At 33.6% G+C, this 6,764-nt stretch overlaps 1 pseudogene; it reads right to left on the bottom strand.

The window, feature by feature from the left end:
* Positions 1-6,372: 6,372 nt before the first annotated feature.
* On the bottom strand, positions 6,373-6,469 carry LOC122096974 (annotated as a pseudogene).
* Positions 6,470-6,764: the final 295 nt, after the last annotated feature.

Genomic DNA, 6,764 nt, shown 5'->3' with positions numbered 1-6,764 from the left:
ATGGAAGGGATGTGCTTATTCTGGAAAATTGGCTAGAGGATTGCTCCCAGAAAAATAGTGGTGAATTCTTCCAAAAGGTTACGGTAAAATCACTCTCACAATCATGTTCTCTACTGCACTATTAACCGTAGAGAACTTATGGAAACAGCCCAGAAACCCTTTAGCGGAGGGATGGTTGGAGAAAGTGTTGCACATATACACAATTGGATTGCACCCATCCATTATAAAGACTGTTACAGCAGTTGCAAAGAAATGGATAGATCTAAAATTATGTTAAATAAACGAGGTCAGAGCCAGACACACAAAGGACGCTTATTTGGAAGCCAGAATTTTATGCAAGTTAAACAACAATATTAATCAAAGCATGATATTTGCAGAGGAGTATTTGAAAGGTGTAATTTCTTATAAAATTGAACTTTTAATCCAACAAAATGAATACCAGGAAAATATGACTTGGAAAATGTGAGGGGAAGTCAAAGGGAAGGAATAAAGGGACTTCTGGAAGTAGAGAGTGAAGCCATAATATTCAATGCAGATAGTATGAAACTAGAAAAAATGAAAGTGGGGTGAGGTTTGGAAGGATGTGAGGAAGCTATGTAAAGATCCATTGTTCTTATAAAGTGATTCGTTGAATGGAAAACATTTCGTAAAACTATTTAATAAAAATATAATTAAAAACAATGGAGACATCTGATCTTAAACCATGAGTCAATATGATAATTTACTTCTCAGAAATTTTCTTTGTAGGTATTATCCTCATAATGACAAAAAAGTGAACAATGCAATGAATGTCAATACATCTCTTTGCATATCCTAAATAGACACAATATAAAAATCACAGTAAAAATATTAGAATATATCACATGATAAAATAACAGGTACAAAGTATCAAACTCTGATTGTTTTTCCAAGTGCTTTACCTTTGGTATCTAATTTAATCCTTACAATAATCCCATAAAGTGGAACTACTTCTATTTTTAATTCTAAGATGATGATATTTAAGTCTTCAGAGTTGGAATTACTAGTACAACTTTGCACACATAGTAAGTGTTAGCCTGCGGTCCAGTCCCACCATATCAAATAACCTCATTCTATTTTATAACTAAATACCAGCACTCAGGCTACTAATTCTAGGAAAATTTCCCAAAATTATTGTGCACACTCTAATAATATTTCACTTCATCTTTCTTAGAAAATAGGTAATTAAGCCGGACACCAGTGGCTCATACCTATAATGCTAGCTACTCAGGAGGCTGAGATCTGAGGATTGAGGTTCAAAGCCGGCTCGGGCAGGAGAGACTGTGAGACTCTTATCTCTAATAAACCACTAGTAAGCTGGAAGTGGCACTGTGGTCCAAGTGGTAGAGTGCTCGCCTTGAGTGGAAGAGTGCAGGGACAGTACCCAAGCCGAGAGTTCAAACCCCATGACCAACAACAACAACAAAAAAGAAAATAAGTAACTGTAATACGAAAATTCCAAGTTCATAATCAATTTATACCTCTCTGGTGAAAGGAACTGCTAAACTATAACATTCTTGGTTTCTAGCTCAAAATAGTAAAAATCATATTTTATTCCTTCACTCAACACTGTACTGCCTGGGGACCCCATCTCTTAACCCATTCTTACTGAAAGAATGACCTGCCCAATTCCTGATGGAAACAGACTGCAGGTCTTTTGGAGCAATCGTTTCCACATTGTAGCTCACCTAAATTGTTTACCATTAGAAGTGTTTTCATTGTTTTTTATACCCAACATTTTGAGAGAAATGTACTACTTTAAAATGTTATTAAAATAAGACTGATATAAAAATCACTTTTGACCCCAGATAAATATTTTACCCTTCATATACACAAAAATGCAGTCTGACCTATCATTAATGTTAGGAACGAGAGGGTAAAAATCATAGACACCAAGTCCTAAGTATGAATTTAAGACTCTCCAACTTGTGAATACAATTGGTTTAAAAAGACATCAATACTACTGCATTTTTAAATTCTCTATGATCATGATAATGATTCCCTATGATAATGATAATGATAATGATAAACTATTAACACTTAAAAATAACTCATTTTCTTGGGAGTAGGACACAAAACAAAAGGCTAATCCTAATCATTTTAAGAGATCATTATTTATACTAAAAGTTCACTCATAACTAAAGAGAGTCTAAAACTAACTGAAGTACAGAGACACAAAGGAAATAATTTAAGTGCATCATGTACATTCAATGGACTGTTAATAGAAAACAAAGTTATACTAATAATTAGCTTACCCAATTCACTTACGTTCTTTTATTCTATTCCATTTACTTTCATAAAAACTGGGTTTTCATAAAATGATGCATAAAAATGCCTATATACCCACTTACATTTACAGATCTTAACAATTTTTATTTCAGAAATTTTATCTCTATAGTCAATGAACTGAAATAAAACTAAAATATTCAAAGGATTTTCAGAAATTGCAAGACTTGCTCTGGGATGTTATATAAGCCTTATTTGTTAAAATTGCCATAGTTACTCCCACAAAAGAGCCATTAGTAAAGATCCCTGTGCATGTACAAAACACTTTCAAATACGTCCACAATCTGGACATGACACATGCTTTTTGTTTGTTCATTTTTGAAAGGAATATCTAACAAGCATATCCACAATACTTACTTTCAATCAATAAGATGGGATATTCAAACGTAATATGGGTTTGATTATCTCTTAGTGAGAATAGATATGATCTTGCAAAGAAAGTGATTTTCAACAGAAATCCGGAAAGAGTTTATCCAATTTGTGTTTTACAGGAATAACGAGAGAGTAATATCTGTTTGGTAAAGTCGGTCCAAATCACTCCATGAGTGTATCTTAAAAGTATAACCAATTTAAGAGGTCAAATATATATTTTGTACTGACAATGATTTTACAGCAATAACTTACTACCTAATTATGTCTGTATCTTCTTACCTAACATACAATAAGAGCTGAAAGCAGTCTCTTTATCTAACTTAAAGTTGTAAATGCTTTGATTATGATGACGTTATTATTAGACAAATAATATGTACAGACGGGTGGTTCCACTGAAATGACATGAGAGAAGACTGATAAATAAAAACATTGCAACACAGTTAGCTCTTTTCAGCCTCACCCTGTCCACATTGGCAAGCAACATTGCAACAGCACACGCACACATATACACATACACACATGTTCGCACATGTATGCACACATATACATGCATGCTAAATTCAGGGTTTATTGTACAAAAAAGTTCAAATAAAATATTAGTGATTAGGACAAATGATAATATGCCTTATTACAAAATAATACATAAACCATCACCACGCATGTTACATTTTATCTGCCTCTCCACATGTGACCACTTAATTTATTTTTAATTAATTAATTGCCTTATTAATTAATTCATTTGTTTGGTGCAAATGCTAGGGCTTGAACTCAGGACCTGGCTTTGTCCCAGTATTTATTTTTTGTTTCAGTTTTCTCAAGGCTAGCATTTTACTGCATGTACCACAGCTCCATTTCTAGCTTTTGCTGGTTACCTTCAAATCAGAATCTAATGAACTTTTTATTCCTTGGTTTGCTTTCAAACCACAATCCACACATTTCATCTTTCTGATTAACTACTACTAAAGACATAAGCCATGAGTGTGGCTTCTACTTTTTCCTCTATAGGTATCTAATGCACATACTTAGATATTAATTTAAAAATGAGAGTATAGAAGCAAGGTGTACAGTGATGATACTGTCCTGTCAGAAATACAAGTTAGTAATGTAAATTTATTCTTAAGACCATACACAAAAAATACCATGATATAGTGTAAGAGAACTCACCATTGAACATATGAGCGTTAAGAGTTTTCTAATAGATCCATTATATATTGGTGCCCAACATTAGAAAAATGCATAAGTCATTAGTAAAATAGAAGTCCTTTGCATGACTACATACATTCCTTGTTTTTTTAAAAGACATTTGCTTTCATCTAAAAAGTAGGCCTGTCTATAGTCTTCATGTGATGTTGATGATTGAAAGTGAGGAGGTCAAAATGTATTAGTAGTCCTTAACTATCAATTCACATTTTTTTCTTGGAGAATATAATGATCAAATCAGTAGTTCAGAATCAGCAAGCAATAGTTCAGAATCATGCTTCCAGTGCAAGTGGATCATGAGTAAGAAATTCTCAATGCCAATTTCCACAAAGTTTTGTCACAGATACCATCTCCCTGACTTCTCTAGCTGCTTTACTACCCTCCTATTCCTTCATTGTACAGGAAAAGCGTGATTCAACTGATTTCAGTCAGATCTGTTACTAGAATTATCAAGGATTTAGTTGATTTTCTGTAATTTGATCAAAGTTATGTCGCTTTATGTAGGCTACTAAAAATGTATTTAATAACTTCAAGTAATTACATGAATTCTATTTCCATCTTTTTTAAAAAATAAAATTTTGTTTGCTCTATAAATTGATCAGAGGCATAGATTTTGTGGCTAGCTAGGTCACTGCACATCTGTCTCTCTCTCTCTCCTTTTCTTGGTTCTCATGGATAATATGATTGTTCCATAATTATCCTAATTTATTTTGCTTTTATATTTTTGGTTGCATCATTTCACTTTTTGCTTTGCCATTTCCCAAATCATTTATATAGAAGGCATTAGATCCTATTTTCTCATTCCTAGAATAAGTTGCACATGAAGACATCACTGGTCCTCATTTTCAGTGTGTATGTTTGAATACGGAGGAAAATCTTTCCTCTGCTCTCCATAAATTCCCTACTCTCCAGTTAGAATAATTTCGAATAGTAAAATTGGAAAAAGAGAAAACAAATAATGGTGAATAAACAGATGCAGAAAATTCAACGAATATTTCTGACCAGTTCAAACAATATGAACTATTAGGGAAATACATGGACACCTCATTCTCACTGGCACTCAAAGTCTCTGGTTAGAAAATTCTTAGGAATATGAGGAACAACATGAAAAAGTAAGGAATGGTATCAACTGCAAGAAAAAAATGGAGAAGGATCCAAGCAAGTTTCTTCATTGGGCTGCCAAAAATATTCGGCTTACTACAGTGCGGAGACTTCTTTCCCAAAAGGCCACTCATGTGAATAGTAGGGATGACGATGAGTATACCTCTCTTCATCGAGAAGCCTACAGTGGACACTTGCATTGTCAGTGAGTTGGTGTCTCAAGTGGCACATGCAATAACTGTAGATGACTGGACACCCCTGCATAGTGCATATACGTGGAATAATACCAGAGTGGCTTCTTTCCTACTTCATCATGATACAGATACCAATGCCCAAACTAAAGGCCTCTTGACACCCTCACATCTTGCTGCTGAGAATTGAGATAGCAAAGATACACTGGATCTCCTTCTTTTGAACCATTATATAAAACCAGGCCTGAAGAACAACATAGAAGAAACTGCATTTGATATTGCCAAAAAGATAAGTATGTATCATTACCTCTATGAAGTTTTGGAAGGCTGCACAAATTGTTCACCTAAGTCCTAAGAGCAATATCTTTTTTTATTTTTTGGTCGGTCATGGGGCTTGAACCCTGGGCCTGGGAGCTATCCCTATGCTTTTCAGCTCAAGATGAGTGCTCTACCACTTGAGCCAGAGCTCCACTTCCAGTTTTCTAGTGGATTATTGGAGATAAGAATACCACAGACTTTCCTTCCCAGGCTGGCTTTGAACCATGATCCTCGGATCTCAGCCTCCTGTGTAGCTAGGGTTTATAGGCATGAGCCACCAGTGCCTGGCAACACCAATATTTTACTGTAAAAATTCATGGATTCCGCAGAATTCTTCCAAGTGAATTGCCTGCATTGGATGTCAAAATGTATTAAATAGTTTTTGTATACATGTACAATGATTTCTGCAGGGTTTGTGATTTTTTAATCAGAAATAATTTTAACTTACCTGTTGAAATGAGTAGTACAGAAGATAAAATATTTCTGGTGCTTGCATGAAAATGTATATTTTAAAATATTCTATATTCTATGTTTGCATAATGTTCATAATTTATTTTATTTTCTCCTAGATATACTTTGAATTCTACATTATTTTATAATATATAGGTTCATTAACATGTCCTTTCCGATTGCATTCCATATAGAAACAGTTTTATTCCTTCTTTTTCTAGGTCGTAATATTTTTTTTCTTTGGGATAAAATGACAATGTTGTCTAATTTGAAAATTTTTGTAAAGTTTATGTTATGTAAACGCCTATCTGAGGTGAAGATTTAATACACTGATGTCAAACTAAATTTAATTATATGAATTGTGTGTATTGTTATACTTGTAATTTTGTAATCAACTTTTTAATAACTGTTTTTCATTTCTTGCATCTGAAGAATGAAAAATATGGAATACTTCTCAAATTTTCATATTATCCTTGTGCAAGTGCCATGTTAGTATCTGTATTGTAATTTGAGTATACATGCTGCTGAAGCATGTGGTATCCTCTAAATTATGTAGTTAATGAAGCAATCTTTATACAGGCTTATACCTATGGGTGCCTACTTGTAACAAGGAAACCTTATTGTTCCTAACAATGCTTTCGGTCTTATTTCCCCAAAATTCTGTGAATAGTGGAAAAAATTATATTGATCAGTTGATTACTCACATTTGCAAATTTTTTTGTGAATGACTATCTTAAGTCTTTTGATTTGGAATTTAATCGTACTCTCAATTATTTATAGATAGGTCCAAAAGTGATGGCTTCTTCAAGTATTTATTTATCCAACTGA

Source organism: Dipodomys spectabilis, unplaced genomic scaffold (genome assembly GCF_019054845.1).
Source record: "Dipodomys spectabilis isolate Male_0828 unplaced genomic scaffold, ASM1905484v1 ptg000408l, whole genome shotgun sequence".
Taxonomy (NCBI): Eukaryota; Metazoa; Chordata; class Mammalia; order Rodentia; family Heteromyidae; genus Dipodomys; species Dipodomys spectabilis.
Note: the sequence above shows the minus strand (reverse complement) of the source record. Positions and strands in the feature narration are given on the sequence as shown.